We start from the raw sequence: 19,815 nt of genomic DNA on the forward strand, positions 1-19,815 counted from the left end.
TGATGCTAAATATTGCTGAATAGTACTAAATGACAAATACTACTAAATGCCAAATAGTGTTAAATGCTAAATAGTGCTGAAACACATAGTACTAGCAGTGCTAGATAGTGCTAGATAGTACTAAAATCTAAATAGTATTACTAAATGCTAAATAGTGCTGAATACTACTAAATGCTAAATAGTGCTAAATAGTACTAAAGTCTAGATAAAACAAAATATTAAACATTGCTAAATGCCAAATAGTTCTAAATCCTAAATATTGCTAAATCACATAAACAGTACTATTTAGTACTAAATAACTGACTTCAAATATTTAGCATGTACAATATTATATTACTCTATTAAGTAATAAGTAATAAGAAAAAAAGAGTAAAGAAAATATACCTGCTTTGTCAAAGCCCATGGCAGCCAACCATGCATTTGACACCAATACATTGCAGGACAGATGAATACATTGCAAGTTCTCAGAAAAATGGAATGCTGCACACATGATGTGGTATGTGTGCAAGCATGATGCAAAAAGTACATAAAGGGTTTCTTAAGAAAATCCAAGCCTACAAAAAACACATCTGCACATTTATTGAAAGGGTAAGTACACACTACTTGTAAGAGGACCCAACTCTAAAAACTAAAACATTGATTTGTACATGGAAGTTAAGAATCTCACTGCTCAATATTCACGTTCATAGTCGCTACTGCAGAGCCTGTGGGATGGTGAGTTGGTGCTGGATTCAAAACTTTGAGACCCTGACTTGGGAGCTTCTCAATCAAATACTACACATTGCTCAAAATAATTGAGCTTGCTTTGTAGTGCTCTCCAATGCTGATTCACTGCCTTTTTACTGATTCAAATATTACTTTTGCTGCATCTAGTTCTATGTCAAGTTTTGCTACATACTTCAAGAACTCTTTCTGCAGTACATTACCATGTAATAAATTGTCTACTTAACTATGCACCCAGCTAAGTGTATGTACAATTAATTCAACTTTTGTGAGGGCTTCGCCCTCAGTTGTAATAGCAGCCTCAAATCTGCATTCAATCTTGCATTCTCCTTTGACATTGTACCCTTCCACTCATGCAGTACACCTTCTTGCTCCACGCTGAACTTCTATTGATCTTGTAAACTTACAAGCTCCCGTTTTGCTATAGACGTGCCTAAATCACATTCCTGCTTGATACACGTGTTGTCCAAGCTGGCCGAGTGCAGATTCACGTCTCTATGTTGGGCAAAGTCATCCCAATCCACATCTACTCCATGAGTAGATGCAATGAATGCCCGTGCCAACACTGTACCAACTTCATTGTTCATGACTATTTTTGAATTGTAAATCCTATAGTAAATCTTCATAAAATCGTTCAGCAACGATTTTTTAAGCCAACCTATATGAAAGCCACGCCGGCTCTCTTTGTCATTGTTTTCCCATATTTCTCGGATCCAGGTTTCCAAATCCAGATATGAGTCTGGCTTCACTCTTAGGAAAAATCTCCATCCAAGATTGACTCCAATCGGAATTGCTATTGGTTTGCTATCCTTAGTCTTTAACTTCTCTTTGGTTGGAGTTAGAATAGAAGCCGCTTTGGTTTCCATAGCCTTTGCCTTCTCTTTGGTTGTAGACTTCCTAGATGGAGTGTTTCTTCTTGGAGAAAGGACATCGGTCTTCTTGGAGGCAAGAGATGTGATGCCTTTGGGCTTCCTTGGAAACATGGTAGTCTTCAGCTACTGCAAAGAGAGTAGCATTTTAGTACTAGGACTCACACTAAGCTCAAACGGAGTAAAATAACAAAGAGAGAGAGAGAGAGAGAGAGAGCAACAACAAAAGTAGAAAGTTTGCATGTCGACAGAAGAAATGGCAAAAGACAATTGCATGTAGGTCCGAATATTGAATTATGGGGGGAAAGCATTTAGAGAATGGAGGAAAAGCAAAGAACGAATAGAGAATGGGGGAAAAGAGAAGAACGAATAGAGAGAGAGAGAGACAGAGAGAGTACTCACCAGAGAGCGACCCGCGTCAACGTCCTACCAGAGAATTCGACGTGGAAATCAGAAGTTCAGAAGTTTGAAAGTGGAAGCTGGAAATCAGAAATTTAGAACTTTGAAAGTGGAAGTGATATCTAAAGTGCAAGTTTGAAAGTGAAACACTTGAGAGGAGAGGCAGTGCATGAAAATGTGTGTATGAGCCTGAGAGTGCGTACGTGAGAATATCTTGTGCATGAGAATCTGTAATCAATAAATATATTACTGCACATCGATTCAAGAAATCTGCCCATATCGCACACTACTTAGTACTACCACATTCTTGCCAATAGTACATACGCTGTAGCATGCTTTCACCCAAGTGACAGCTTCAGATCATGGGACGGGATGTTTCAAATTGCATTTCGTAGTGGAGAAGTTTGGGATTTGATAAATGGAATTTTTTCAAAGTGGGAAAATTTTGAAATCAAAGGGCAGAAAAAACTCATACCTTAAGGAGTCAAGAAAGAAACCCAGACCTTGAAGGCATTACCTGAAGAAATTTGAGCCACAGCATGGAAGAGCATGCAGGGAATTAAAGATGAGATTCTAATTAAGTTTGTGCTTAGCAGAGTGGTGTCTGGGGATCTCTCTTTGGATGAAATGGGCAATGAATTTGATCAGTAAGTAAACTTCTCTCCTTTGCATCATGTCTCTCCTTGATTTTACATTAATCTCTTTACAAATAATGTTTCAATAAACTTTGTTTCAACTGTAAAAGTGAGAAGAATTTTACATGTGTTTTCAATGCAAGCATAAAATATACATGAGAATGCAGGAAGCAATGATCACGCAATTGAACATGCCAAATTGGGATGCTGTTCGGGAGGAGTATCCAGAGAGCAGCAGGATGGAGAGCTTGGCTCCATGTTTTAATATATTCAAAAGCATGGTATGTCAAATTTGGTATACATATGCTAATGGAATTTTTCTTTCAAATTGTAGATTTGAATGTTTAAAATATTGAACTGTTTTTTTGACAACAACCTAAAACCCCCTTCTTTACTTATGAACTAAGTGATTTTTTTCTAAAGCTGAATTAAAAACGCCCTCTTGTTATTGTAATCCTATTAAAATTTCCCAAAACGTTGAATTAAAATACCCCTCCTTTTGAATGCACGTGGTATACTAAAAGTTTTTAGGGTGAACTCCTCGAGCACACATGATTTGGTCATTGTAGAGCCACTTGTGCTCAAAATTTTGAGCCAGAAAGCTACCAAAATGGAGTTCTGGTTTAAAAGTTATAGCCATTTTACTATTTCTATATTTGTTATGATAAAAGTCAATGATGTTATCAAGTTCTATCATAACTTATGACAAATTTTGATGACATCATTGAGTTCAATCATAACTTATGACAATTTCTTATGCTGTTATCGAGTTCTATCACAATCATTCCAAAATTCGATGACATCATCGACTTTCATCATAACAATCGCTACAAGTTGATGTTGTCATCCAATTTAGGGTTAACTTTATGACATGGCTCGATGATAACATCGAATTATGTCATGATTTGTAAAAAAAATTAGGGTTTAAGATACTTTTTAGGCTAAAAGTGACCTGCAAGACCACATTCAAAATTAGCTTTTTCGTAAGGTTTTCCCCTGATCGCCTCTCTTAGAGAGTCACCTATGATATTTTAAGCTTGATTTTTTATCTCAACCACATAAATGATCTAATCAATGTATTCTATTGTGTTTCAAAGGACGAAATGAGCAAAGTTCAGAGAAATCTAGAGCTTAAAGCAACTACTCCTTGTATTGACAAGTCTCCACATAATTCGATTTCAAAGAAGGTATGTTCAATACATTTAATGGTTCTCTAGCATGAAGTAAAAATTTGTATTTATTTGCATAATTTGTGTCACTTCTTACTTGGATTATTTAACTCTTTGGCAGTCTATTGGAGATTCTATTTCTATTAGAGGAGAATTTCATGAACAAGGATATTCAACATCTTAGGCTGTTGAAGCATTTGAAAGATATGTTTTTTCAAGAAAAATTAAGAATATCGTATACCAATTGAACTAAGTTCTCATTCCTTTGGATTTCAAAATGATATATAAGAGTTTAATAAAATTTTGTATGTCTATATGAAACTTTGTAGAGAAATATGGAGCCTCAAGCAACTACTCCTTATATTGACGAGTCTCCACGTAATCCAATTTCAGAGAAGGTATGTATATATTAATACCTTGAATGGTTCTCTACTTTTAGTAAAAAATTATACTTATTTATGTAATTTATGTGACATCTTACTTGGATTATTTAATTCATTGGCAGTCTATTGGAAATTCAGTTTCTATTGGAGGAGAATTTTATGGACAAGGATGTCCAACATCTGAGGTTGTTGAAGCATTTCCAATAAAAGATATGTTTTTTATTTTATAAAGAATATAAAATGTTTTCTTTAATTCAATCACATGTTCTTTTGTGTAGATAGAAGTTCATGGCGAAGAGATTCGAAGGGTTTGAGTATTATCACTCTGATCAGGTGTGTAAGTTTCAATCATGAGTTGTGTTCTATTTTGAAAAAGTATTATTAACCATTCAGTTATTCACAATTCATCTATCTTGAATATTTTATATCAGGATTCTTATGGTGAAGCGAATGCTGATATGAATGACATGACATTTTTTGAGATGCTTCATGGTGACATCACTACAAATAAAGATAAGGTATGAATTGCCTTTATCTTTTAGATATGCTTATTATTGAAGCTCTTTTCTTTGATTCAATTGTGTATTTTTAAAATAATGTCACATCTATCAGCATCTTCTTTTTAGACAAGTTTTAATTTAATTTTGTCATATTTTTAGGATCCAATATCAAATGTGATTGATTCTACGAATGAAATGTCTAGAAAAAGTGAACGAAAGAGAAAGGTAAAAGTTTTCGTTTATGCAATACCCTTTAAAAGTAAAGCAAGTACTTTGTATGCTTGTATTCTTTACATAATTTTTTCTGATGGCATTAACACTACTTATTGTTTATCATTCATAAGTGAGTGAAAAAATGAGATATCACTTAGAACAGAAGACCGTGCAAAGAAGTGATAAATCCCAAGGAAAGAGATGCAAGGTATTCTTATATTTAGAATTTATTTTCTATGATTTGAAGTCTTTATACCTTGATTTTAATCTCAATTTTCTTATTTGAATTAGAACTTAAAAGATATTCAAGGTACAGACATGGAGGTGACTACGATTTCAAGCGAGTATAAAAGAGTATGTAATAGCCTTTTACATTAGGCTTGATTATTTAAATCATTTGCTTCGAATTTGTTAATATATTGTGACTTGTTTTGTTACTATGCCCTCAGGTGGATGACATTTCAGAAGAAAATATGGAAACGATACTTTTGAAATACATGGGAGTCCACACAATTCATGATATGTACTTTTCCTTAAAAGTTACATATGTGAAGCTTAAAAAGATGGAGAGTAGCTTCAAACAGTACTCTACAGACATCAAGAAACCAGCCAGTAACATTATGATAAGGGACATTGTGCATTGGCTTACTGAAAGTCAAAAAGTTAGATTCATGAAAAAATTCGATGTGCTTAGTTTAGAAGATATAGAGATTTTGATATGACATTTAGCTTGATTCAAATAAGTCTTCAAAGATGTTATGTAGACCTCTTTTAGCTCTCTTTGGTTGTCTTATATTTCTTATAGTAGAAGTTTTTTGCTTTTTCTTTTGAATATTGTAATAACAAATGGACTTTTTACCTTCTTATTAATTGTAGAAATATTAAAGAGAACTCCATAATCTTTTTGATCCTTTTGTTGAATCTTAATGTAGATAATTAATTATAGTAACAATTGCTTATTGCGCTAGGTACTTTCAAAGTTCAAATTGCTACATATAAAAATGTGAAACATGAGTGCTTCATTTCTTTAATGATAGAACTTAGACAAAATCACTTATTTCGCGTTCTCCCTATATAGGGAAATAGAAGATTCTCAATATTGTTTACTAGTTCATAACCAGGAAGTTTGAAAACTATGAAAAATGGGGCATTTCCTAGTTTGTCTTACAAAGAAAAAGAGGATTCTCTATATCATTTACTAGACTATAACTAGGAAGTGTGCAAACTAGGGAAAATGGAACATTTCCTAGTTAGACTATGTAGGGAATTACTAATGAATTTCACTATCTAGGAAAATTTTCCTATATGGTGAAATTCTCTAATGATTCCCTGCATTGACTTGCATAGGGAACTTTTTGATTGATTCCCTAGATAAGGTGACTAGGAAGTGTTCCATTTTCTCTAGTTGCACACTTACTAGTTATGTTCATTTCAAACTAGTAAATGATATAAAAAATCCTCAAAATCCTCTTTTTTTCCTACACAGAGAACGTCTCAAAGTTCCTTGTGATATATATATATATATATATATTTCGCCAAAGCTGAAGGACCTCCAGTCTGCTCAACATGCCCAAGTCACCCGGAATACTTCCGCTGAGATTGTTGTTACTGAAATCAACATGTTGCATAGCCCTGCAACTCGCAAGTTGAGGCGGAATGGAACTGGAGAAAGCGTTGGTGGACAGATTAAGCGTGCGGAGGTGTGGAAGCTGGGAAAGCAAGGCGGAAGTTTCACCTCGAAGTGTCAAATTGAACAAGAGGAGACCCGTCACACGTTCGCGAGAGCTGCAAGACACGCCAGTCCATGTAGGTGGAAGGCAAGAAAAAGACAAGGAGGAGGAGGAATTAGAAGTGCTGATGCAAGTGGTGTTATGATGCCAGCTTGAGAGACTGTCCAAGGGATCCGTGATGGATTTCTTGAAGCCTAACAAAATGCTAGCTTCATTGGGAGTGGGCACGCAACCTCTGACCATGGAATAATGTGAGGGAACTATGAAGAAGAAGGCCAATATCCATGCACTGAGTGTGGCTGTGATCCTCATCTTTCTCCCAGATGACAGTTTGGAAGCTGGAGGTCGAGGTATTAGTGAAGTTCAAATGCCTCCAGTCTAGGCTCATCCTCATGAATCGTCAACAATTTATCGCAGTCCACTCGAGCGGAATGGGTGCAAAATAATCGTCAACGAGAGCACGTTGTTACGTATAGAAATTCTTCGTCGTGAACACAAGTTCCCATGTGCCCGATTCAGCCAGAATTGCAGAAGTCAACTTCGAAGTGTCATTCTCCGAATTCCAAACGGATTAGTCCATCACTCTTTCAAAGAATAGGACCCCAGTTTAATAGATGTATATTAATTTGTTTGAGTAGAGGGGAGGAGAAGGGTCGATTAATCTAAGGTTTTGTGAATAGGGAGAGTGCGCCACTTGTAAAACTGCAAAATTCCACACTGTTCCATATGTTTGGAGCTATAAAGGGGAGGAAGGCGAGAGGGAAGGGTGAGAGGGGAGACAGAAAGCTGGGCTGAGGGAGGATAAGCTTGCCCAACTGATTATTAATTTTCAATATTGCCTCATTTTTTGCGTCACTGAATAAATCTTTCCTCCTCATTTTCTGCCTCCCTAAATGAATGTGATGGGATTCCACCCCTTCTGGTGCTACCTTTAAAAAAAGATGTCACCTAGGTATATCTTATTTGCAAATGCAATAAGGAGAAGCAAAGTGCAAGACACTGTGTGCTACATTGAAGACCTGAAATAAACTTTGAAAGGGAAACATATAAGGAGTGTTCATAGAAGGGGCAACATACCAGAATTGTTCAGAGAAAATATTTTTATCAACAAGTAAAAAAACCTTTTGCATTGATAATTTTAGAGGCTTTTGTTGAAAATTTGCAGGTTTTGACACTATTTCGATAGTGCAATAGGATAGAAAAGTGTCCTTTAAGGGTCTAAGAAAACATTTATTGCTCTTCACAAATAAGAAATATTATAGCTCCTTCACAATAGGAAAATTGCCAAACCTTGGACATATCCATACAACCAAAGGAATATTATAAAATTCTAAAGTTGAGTGAAGATCAAGCCACATGATGGTAAGGCCATCCACAATGGACATATATACATCATTTTGTGTGTGCCATATATATAGCATTTTGAGTGTGGCACCATGATTTACAATTTTTTATATAAAATGGAAAATAAAAGTGAGAGTTGTGCTAGAAAATTTTGATGAACCTTTGATAGCATAGAAAATTGGAAATATGTGCTACACATGCCAAAGAAAAAAAAACTTGCTTAGTAAATAGATCACTAAACAAGACATGATTACATATCATTTAAAAAATATGTTTTCATAATGATAAATTGGTCCAAACTACTCAACTCAAGCTAGCATAGGCATATCATAGCGTTCTATTTGAAAAACTGTTGAATGAGTCATCCATTCCAAAACCTTATCAAGTTCCCAACTTGAAATTGCAAGTTACGTGTCTACCTAAGGAACCACATACAAAATTGAATTACATAGTTTTGAAAAACCCAATGTACCAATACTTTGGATGATCATACAATATATTAGCATTACTTACATGGTTTTGGCAAAACCAATGTTACTTTGGATGATCATACGTTATAGTGGTTTTACTCATGACTCATTAGAGAGACCATTTTGTTAAGGTTTAGTTATGTGACTATGCTTATTGAGTGAGGCCTCTATTCTACATATCCGTATGCACTTTGACAAAGATGAATATCAATATAGTGATTCAAACTAATGTTATACACTGTGATTAGCATCCTAAAACTCAAGTTCATTCCTTAAGATCATGTAAAAGATACAAAAGCAATCTCTTATGATAATGGACAGAGTTCAAGTAGAGGCTTCGCAGGTGGCGAAGGTAGTAGCAAGGGGCACACCAATGATGACGAAGGTTGGTCAAGTGATCAATCTCCTATTTTACATCAAAGGTGACACAGAGGCTCCCTTGTACCTTGGAGCGGTGATCATAGTGTTGTACCGGATGGCCCACAAATTGTGTACCTATAGAGCAGAGGAAGATGAAGAGGAACCACAAGGGTGGACATAGCTTGTCACAGCCTTAGATGCCAGGTCGAGTGTTTGAAGTGTGCACATGACTCAGTATTCTACCGTCATCACACGGTTCTCCAACAATATCTAACCCTGACCTCCGAGTTTTTTACATACGGTTGGTATTTGTTCTACACCCAAGCACATTCACCTTAGGACTACAAGAGTGAGCATCTTTATCGAGCGCAACACCGGGTTGGGTTGTCATCGAACACCTTTGAGTCAGTCGAGTGAGGGAACCAGAGCATCAACAGGGAGGGGGGAGGGAGGGGAGGGAGGAGAGAAAGGCAACCTGGGAGGGAAGAGGAGGGGAGGGAAAGGGAGTAGAGAGTGATGGAATGCAAGTTATGGGAAATGTGAGAGTCAATATATAAGTATCCAAATCCTAAATGCTTCACAACTCTAAAATACTTTCTCTTCTTTTCTCTTGATCTTCCCTTTTTGCCCCCCTTCTTGTCTCCATCCCCTTCCTCCCGTCGTCTCCCTTTCCCTCCCTCCCCCCTCTCCTCCCCTCTCTCTCTCTCTCCCTCTCCCCTTCGCCTTGCCTCCCCCCCTAATCCTCTCTTCACCTTTCCCTTCTCTACGTTGTCCCCCTCCCCTCCCCTCGCTTCCCTTCCCCCTCGTGTTCCCCCTCTCCCTTCCTACCGTCTATTTTAGATGCTATTGTGCCCCCTTCCTCACCTTCCATTTTACCACCCCTCCATTCCATCCAATCTCTTTCGTCCCTATCCTCCCATGGTCATCCTTTGGAGGGTCCACCTCACAAAATTTTAGTATACCACATTCATTCAAAAGGAGGGGTTTTTTAATTCAACTTCAGAGAGAAAATTAGCATGATTACAATAAAAGGAGGGGTTTTAAATTAGACTTTTAAAAAATCCATCAGTTCATAAGTAAGGAGGGGTGATTTTATTAGGGAAAATTTTAGTTGAGGGGTTTTTAAAATACCCCTTGAAATCACGCCATTTCTAAGGAGGGCACCCTGTGAGGCCCAACCGTGGCTGCATTCTATTAATTTAATTTCCCAAAACAAAAAAATTTAACAAATCCTTGCACAGATGTGCATTATAGTCAGCTTCTTTTCCTACCCTTTTCATGGAGGTCATGGTCATGAAACTTTGCAAACACCTTTACCATGCTTAAATCATAAAGTCTAAACTCTATACACAATGTCTTAAACCCTAACTCCTATAGCCTAATCCCCAATTAATTAATTGATTAGTAATTAATATTACTTAACTATTAATTAATGGTAACTTGATTTATCATTATTAATTAATTAATTTTATATTTTATTTATGTAAAATAAATAAATAAATTTTTTAATTGATACTTTGAAAATGTGACTTTATATTTGCTTTAAAAACTTTTTAAACTATTATAAATTCGTTTGACTTTTACGAATGTTGCTTTCTCAAACTTTGAAAGATGTTTATTGATACCATTATTAAGTCTTGTAGATCTTAGAGGACGCTCATGGTATAATCTCATGCAATATCATTGAGTCCTTTTATATGCATCGTGTCTCTTGACGCCATTATATAAGTCAACACTATTAAGGTTGAAGTGAGAACATTGCATGGCTTCTCAAAAAATATTATCTTCAAAATCCTAGAATTATTGACCACTTTTTAAAAGTAATTTATTTTTTCATAGGTCCATCTCCAAAAAAATTGGATTCTAAAAAACGGCACAAATTTATGCAATGCAACATTTTAAGATGAACTAGACTTACATTTTCATACTTGACTACACATGAATATGATCTTCAAGAAATATTTATTTGTAGATTTCAAGAAATATTTTACATCCACAAAGTCACCCTAAGATTTCATCATCACTAATGGTATATAAATTTAATTCAAACCAAATGAACGTGAAAGATATTATTATTTATATTATAACCAAGAAACCAAATGAAGTACATGTGAAATATGTACTAAATTGGAAATGCTTATGACAAATAGAACACCAAATCATTTAAATATCTTAAAATATGTCCATATGTCAAAATTTATATGAAAATTCAAATGTCTAACTAGACATCAACACAAGCTATGACTATCTTATCAACAGTGGTAGAAATCTCTCCTTCTTGTACAATAGTTGAACCTATTATAGTGTCCTCAGTAGCTTCATGCTCTAGGTAAGCAAATTCATTGGCCTCATCATAAAGAGGAGGTTGAGGCTTTGATGATGATACTTGCATCCGATAACTATTAATTGTTGTAGCTCCCACCTCCTGATCAACATCAGGCAACTCATTCATGGAATTGATCCATTGGATAATGAATGATGCTTGTCCTTGGTCCTTGTCAATTGAAACACAATTTTGACCCTGCTTTAAAGTGCAGAGTATAGCTGTACCAGAACCAGAGAAGAGGTCCAAGATGAAGTCATTCTCTAAAGAGAATAAGTCTGTTATCTCATTGATTAGCCTTTGAGTCTTCTGATATGGATTCACCATATGATGGTATGCATAAGAGAAACACAACTTTCTTATCACTGTAGGATGCTTAAATACATTTTGTGCATTCTTTTTTCTACAATGCATCCCAACCTTTCTCTTCTCAGAGGCAAATAAATTTACCCAATTGTCATCATCTCAAAATAGCTCACCGTCCTTTCTCCTGGTACATGGGTGAGATTTGTTTTATACCTATAGAAACTAGCCATAAATATAAATTTTTTGCACAACATATATAATCAATGCAAAATTTTAGAAAACATTATAGAAACTACCATAGGGATAAGGATGCTTACTAGTGCATTGATTTAAGTACATGTGTTTCTTCCATGAGGACCTTTGCGATGCAAATTATTGCTTCATAGAATGGAATATCAAAATTCTCCAAACTGGGGCTATTGTTACCTTTTTTAATTGTTGGAGCATTTGTGTCAGTTGCTCATATTTAAAGGGGCTTTGGACAAAGGTTGATCTCTTTAGTTTATAGCTGAATGGAATGTCAACTATGCAGAATGTGTAGTTCAGCTTTGGGATCTTGTCAACCATTTCCACAACATGAATATTGAAGATGCCATATCGGAGAGGCTCAAGAGGATGCCCTGATAGAGTAATTTTTTTCATGTTGGAAGTTGGCAAAAATAGTTGTAATTTGCAGGCTCTACTCTCCTTTTCAAACTTTGCATATTCAATATGGGAAATAAAAGTGGCAAGACATGGAAACTCTGATGTATTTGCTCTAGCCCTTATTTTTTGAGCAAAATAAAATGAATAATCCAAGAAACATTTACACTAGTATTACTAAGTAGTAGCAACCAGAAGCTAGAGTAAGGTACATGAGGAAGGAAGGATTTATAACTATCAACAATGAAAGTATAAGACATTCAATTAAACTCACAATATTCTTGAAGGATACGAATAATTTCTTTAATGAGCCGTGACTGTTTGAGGTTGGGTAATTTTGCCTAATCTCCTCCCATGACAAACGACTTAAGCAAATTTACATAATTTGTTCTTGCATTTTCACATAAGTCTTGTGCCTGTTTTTGCCAAGACGTGTGTTAATATCATTAATAAATTAGAGAAGTATTTCAACAATAAAGTTTCATGAAAGCTTTAAAAATACTCTCATCAAACTCATTTGCCATTTCATCAAGCGAGAGCTCCTTGCCAATAATGCAAGATAAAACATAAGTTATCACCTTCTCATCACCAATCCCTTGCATTGACATACAATGAGTGATTTTCAGATCGTTTGGAATGGACTTCAGAGATACACCAACCTTCTTCTCTTTCCCTTTGTAGGAAACATTTGGGTCATCTCACTAGATGGCCTCCTTTTGACCTTTCAACTCTTTAATGTCCCATAGGGTAAAGATTTGGTCCACTAAATCCCAAATTGGACCATTTCTAAGTGCCAACTAGAAAAAATTATCATATTTTTGTAAGGAATCATAAGCCTTACTTTCATCAAATACCACAATCCAATTTCAAAGCAGCAAATTTTCCTCAATTCAAAGGAAGTTTTTCCCTGTTTTGCAATCCACTTCACATACTCACTATGAAAGAATCTGATGCATTGAATGAATGTCATAGTCAATTTGTAGTCATTAACAATGTTATGGTCCCATGCTAAGAGCTTTGCCTCCATTGAGTTAAGACCTGCATATATCTTACATTCATAGTTCTTAAAATATGGGTAGTCATGAAACTCAAGTACTAGCTCTCGCTTGGCTTGTGTAGAATGACCATCGCCAATGCAATAGTAGTCATATTGGTCCACTTGATGAGCATCAAAGTCATCTTTCATTGGACATTGTGCAGGATGAAGCATTACAAGAAATGGAAGAACATTAGAAAATGGATTGATCTTCATCCTAGTCTTTAGGTTATGGACATGCAAAGGGTGAGGTGCATAGATTTCAAATACTCTCATTCTAGCACTTGTCATCATCAATAACAAGTCGGTGAAGCTTATTGGTATGTATGTAATAATTCCTAACATCCACAAGATTTTCTCTTTGAATTTTTCCCTTATTCTATTTTCTTTGGAGTCTGTAGATCCAAATCCAAAGTAGTACTAGGGACATTTGTGATGGATACATCCTCACCATCTTGCACACGTTTTACCTTGTCATCCTTCCTTGTCTTAGGTCTTCTAGATTTTACCATGGATATTTACCTTTGAGCAGCATGTGAGAACTTGGTTGCAACAATCTCATCTAGTATTACAAATATACAGTTTTATAAAATATCACATAATTGAAAGGCCAACTCACATTATTTACAAGGGACCTCTTCTTCGAGTATTTCTTGCTAGACTGCTTTGAGGAGATCCACCACCTGTATATCTTCCTCTCTCCAGCTATATTCAACTCCACTAAACTTTAGAGGCACTATCTCATGATGACGCTCATGGATGATGCCTTTAATATGCTGTTGTTCTTTCTATTTATGCCATAGATCTATAACAGTCTCTATTCCCTCAAACCACCTTCATACACGACGGTAGTTTTCTAACAATAGAGAATGCTGGTCTCTAAAGAACTTTTCTAGGAGCTCTTTCCCATATAGCTTGTTCTTATCCCTACTATTCATTTTGGGTGGTTTAAACACCTCATCATATGTAGGTGTAAAACTTGCCCCTGAGATCGGAGCAATAGAAACTTGAGATTTATCTTGCAAAGAGAGACGCTCCTTGTTCTCTTTGAAGGACACATCCTTTGATGCATCTCCCATAGGCATTTTCCCTATATAAAAAACATACATGCCATAAATTCAACCCCCTCTCTTATATCCAAATGCAAAAACATACATGCCATAAATTCAGCCCCCCCTCTTACATCCAAATGCAAAAACATAAATGCCAGAAATTCAGCCACCTTCTTTCTCTAAGTGCATAACATACGTGCCATAAAGTCAGCCACATGCATTCTCCAAATGGAAAACACACATGCCATAAATTAAACCCCCTTCTCCCATAAATTCAGCACCCTCCCTTACATCCAAATGCATAAACATACATGCCATAAATTCAGCCTCCTGATCCCATAAATTCAACCCCCTCCCTTACATCCAAAGGCAAAAACATACATGCTATAAATTCAGCCACCTAGATTCTCCAAGTGCATAACATACATGCTTACAAATCAGCCCCTTCTTTCTCTAAATGCAATGAATACATGCCATAAATCCATAAACCAGTTCTCTTCACCCAAAAATTCAGCCTTCTCCCTTAAATCCAAATGCATAAATTCAGCCTTCTCCCTTAAATCCAAATGCATAAATTCAGCCCCCTTCCTTACATCCAAAAGCATAAACATACATGCTGTAAATTCAGCCCCGTTCTCCCATATACTCGGCCCCCTTCTACCATATATTCAACCCCCTCCCTTACATCCAAAGGCAAAAACATACATGCTATAAATTCAGCCACCTTTTTTCTCCAAATGCATAACATACATGGAATAAACTTGTGCAATAAAGAACTAATTGGCCTTATACAATTCCAGGTGTATGGAAAATATGCATTTTGTAGAACACTCATGCCAGTGGTGCCATCAACATATAATATTTCATATCCTCTTTCAACAACAATGCGTTGCCTATAGTAGTGTGCTCCAAAGAATAGTTGCATGTCACCATTATGCTGAAAGGAAAAAAATGATGCTATACATGCTTTCCAATGTCCCACACTAGAGACTAATGTTGCATCCTCTTCAGACTTTACGATAACCTTATCTTCAATCTTATAAACCTCACCCTTAAACATAATTTTCTTGTATTCTGTTACTCTCTCAATCCCGAATTGAAGATTTTGCTGTACATACCTTCTTTCCTCACTTGTTGTGTATCTAACTTTTGGCTTCTTTCTTGCTATTACAATACCCTTTTGGCCAATGACTCTTTGGCAAGGATAGTCTTTCGAATGCAATGTAGCTAAACTCCATAAATGTTTCACTTTTTCAATGGATGATACATGTATCAATCCTAATGAACGCCATTGAGGACAGTCATAACATCCATGTTTGTCCACTAAATATCCATGTGGGATTGAAAGAACTCCATGAAACTCTTTCAACATCCTTTGATGAGGAAACAACCTATTAGCATCTTCTTGAATATGTAGAAAGACCCATGTGAAAAATCTCCTTCGATGATAGTTTGCATATGAAATCTCATTGTCCTTATTGTTTGATTTGATGCTAGCATATGTTGAGACCATACGCTGATATATGTAGAACCAAAACCCATCGTGGTTGCCATGTCGCAAAATATCATCAAGAAATTCTCCGAAACCTGCAACATGCTCTAATGGAGTTGAGTTTGTTCCAATCCACTCTTTTGATCTTACTCTCCAAGAAGCAAGCAATACTCTCAGAGTGTTTATGTCTTCTTGAGACCAACATTACTTCTAGTATAGTTATAAAAGGCATGAGCAATATCTATGATCAAGAGACCCAAATCATGGAATTTCTTAGGAATACCTTGGACTTCACTCAGGACATAAGGAAGACACCATTGTATGAACTTTTGAGTTTACTCTACCTTGTAACTCTCAAAATACTTGCTAGGAAACCTTGGCCATCGACCATATCGTATGGAATAAGGTGTGGCCAATGTCATTCTATGAGTTGCTTCATTGATTTATTTCTTCACTCTATTATCGATATCTCTCATTAAAGAGCTCATGTACTTTGAAAACATATTCAATGCTAGTATGTGCATACAATCGTACACAAGATCAAGAGATAAGTCGAACCCATAAGGATCATATAATCTCCATAGACATGATCTACCTGAAAGACTAGCCTCTTTGAGAATGTCTTCATGTTGTGTTTGAGTGCTTGCTCACTCTGCAAGAAGCAAGTCTCTCAACATATCTTTTGTGGACCTCTTGGCTGGAGCATATCTGAATTGGAATTTATTTTGGTCATAAAGGTATCGACTCGATCCTTCACATTCTAAAGTAGCTATAGGTTTGTCTCTACGACAAAAAGCTTGGCCACCATCTTTAAAAGCTCCAATCTTACATTGAGGTGGATGGTCACCAATCACCATCATAAGCATAGCACATGCTTTGAAGGTTTGGGAAAAAGAGCTATCATGTCCAAAAATTAAAGGCATTGGATAATTGAAATCTATATCAATTCCATGTATGAACAAACTTTCTAATTCATCTATCAAAGGTCTCATAAAAACATGAAAGAGTTTGCTTGAGCTTCCCATAATTTTTTTGCAACTAAATGGAATAAACAAGACTGGTATTGCTCCAATTATGGACTTCTTTCCACAATTGAGAACCTTTATCTCGACGACGCCACAATTCTTTTGGGTTGTTCTTGATGTCTGGAGCCCATCCCAATGCAATAAGAGAGCAAAATTGCATGGATCTCCCTGTATATGTAAACAAAGACACATTTAGAGTACAACATTATGTGGAATCCTTGAACATAAATTAATTAGAGACCACACATAGTATATATGTAAAAAATTTACCTTACAGAGTCTTTGGGGACCTTGTATCAAATCTCGACAAGCCTTGCAAACAAATTTGTAAATTTTCTCACGTTCTTTCCAACCCTCCAAAAGTGCTTTCGATTTAAGTGAAGATGGCCATGCTGTATAAGCTTGTTTGCAATACCTCTTCTCACATACCAACAGCAACTCAAACTCCGATTCTGGGTCCCAAAACTCTTTAACACTTACATTTACTGCCATCCCAAAACTCATCAATTCTAATATTTTCATTAGAATTGTTCGATACCAACCATTTGTCTTTATTTCGCCACATTTCCAATAATTCGTGGCATAAAGATCTACTTCTAGTAAGTAGTTTCAATTGATCACCAATCGAAATGTAGTCAAAACATAACATTTCCTTTCTAGGCACTGCACATTTCTCACACTTCTCACAACATGTTAAACAATCACGCTTTAATTTTCTCTTTCCAGTGACATTTCTATTGCATTGACATTCAACAGTGTTACCACTATAAGCGTCCTCTTTGCTTGGTAGATAGAGTATTGGAGCATGTATGGAATCCTCTTTTCCTTGACATATTCTATATCTCTTTGATTCAACCATTCCAAGCCTTGTCAACATAGTACTTAATTGCTCCCAACATGTGGGAACAGTTATTCCATTTAGACTTCCATCCCATGTTTTTGGAAGTTGGACCAATAGTTTACTCAGACTCAATCTTTTAGCGCCTTCATGTGTTGTAGACCTAGGACCACCCATATCTCCAAATAGAATTTTAAGCATACTATCTTGAAACTCCACTGAAGCTTGATGTCCATCCTAGAGAGCTTGCAACTCAATCAATCTTTGTATGATTTTATCTATGAAAGATAAATGGCTATCCTCTCCTAAAGCATCCATGCTATCCTCTTCATCATCCAACCTATCCTGTTCATGCATATCATTAAATTCATCGTTCCCTTCCATCTGATGCATAGGCTCATTGTTCTCCTCTTCTTCAGGTCCGGAAAAGCTAAAGTGTGGAGCATGCAAACCAAGATTTTCTGCAATAATTTCAAATCACTCATCAACTTGCATATGCCTTGCATAAGTTGATGGAGCGACCAAGCGGCCACCATGGCAATAAGTTTCACATCTACACCATACCCGCCATCGTTGATTAGATGATTCAATGAGTTCTTCATTCACTACAGTATCATTGTCAATCGAGTTCTCCTCATTCACACTTCGCAAAATTAATGCGTGTAAGTTTCCAATGGAGTCTTGTTGCAAATGCACATAATACATCCTCTGGCTCACATCTTGATAGCCAAGAGGCGAATGCCTACACCTATAATTGCATCTACATCTCCGTAGGCTATCATCTGTTGCCATCTAGAATAAGGCACATGAAATCATAAATAAAACGCCCTTGAGAACAAACACTTACATAAGCTCAACAAAGTCCATCACAAGCATAGAGACATAGCATTTATAAACATGTATAAACACATTTAAAATAAAAACACATAGTAGGGTCCTAAGTATGGGCAACTAGTGCCAGTCGTATAGATGGCCTCCCAATAGATATCATCAAAGCAGCCTCACCCATGGTAAAATTGTAGGTAAGCCGTTGTAGGCCATGCAAGAGTGAACCCTAGCAATGACTCCATGGATAAAGAAGGACTATACCCATGAGATTTTGTTACTTCTGGTACTTAGCTCCCACACATAGGACCATAGATATGTGTCTAGCATAGCATAAGTGCATAGCATATCATAACATAGTAGAGTGCATGATACGTGCATACCATAAGAACTAATGCATACATAGACATATAGAAACATAGGCATTCACATAGGCATATAGAATGCCATACATTCATTAAATAGAAGCATAAAGATTTTAAACATGAGCTTTATATTATACATTTAAAAACTAAAGCATTCTAACAATCATAGGAATAAACATGAGCTTTATATTTATATACATTTTAAAACTAAATTTGTTCCAATCCACTCTCTTGATCTTAGCATACATGCTCTAAATGCAACCATACCCATGAGATTTTGTCAGTACTGGTACTTAGCTCCCACACATAGGGCCATAGATACGTGTCCCACACATCCCTTGCTATATCGATAACTCTCTTGCTAGATATTTTAAAATTACTTTAAAATTAAGGAAAAGTAAAGGCACACATGTAATTGCAAAGGTTTATGCTACTGGACAAAACCATCGATTCAGGATGTGGTCTTCCATTCCCAAATACTTTGCATACAGAATGATAGGCATTCATTAAATAGGCATAGAAGCATAGGCATGCCTACACATAAGCATAATTTCCATGCAAGCATAGGCATATAGGCATTCACATAGGCATATAGACATATAGAAGCATAGACATATATAAACTTAAAGCATAGGCATAAAGCATAAAGAAGGCATCCATAAACATTTAAAGAGTAGATCCATAAAGCATAAAGCATAAAACATGCATATAGAATTAGGCATATAGGCATTCACATAGGCATATAGGCATATAGAAGCATAGACATAGGCATACATAAACATAGATGCATAGAAATAGACATTCACATAAAACATATAGAAGGATAGACATTCATTAAATAGGCATACATAAACATTTAAAGCATAAGCATATAGAATTAGGCATTCATTAAATAGGCATAAAAGCATAGACTAAAGAAGCATAGGCATATATTCACATAAGCATAATTTCCATAGAAGCATAGGTAAATAGGCATTCACATAAAGCATAGAAATAGGCATTCACATAAAGCATAAACTTAATAGGCATAGGAAAATAGGCATTCACATAAAGCATATAGACATATAGAAGCATAGGCAAATAGGCATAAAGAATAAAGTAGGCATCCACATAGGC

Source organism: Dipteris shenzhenensis, chromosome 8, assembly GCF_047967505.1.
Source record: "Dipteris shenzhenensis isolate YYH24624 ecotype China chromosome 8, Dip_SZ_1.0, whole genome shotgun sequence".
Classification (NCBI taxonomy): Eukaryota; Viridiplantae; Streptophyta; class Polypodiopsida; order Gleicheniales; family Dipteridaceae; genus Dipteris; species Dipteris shenzhenensis.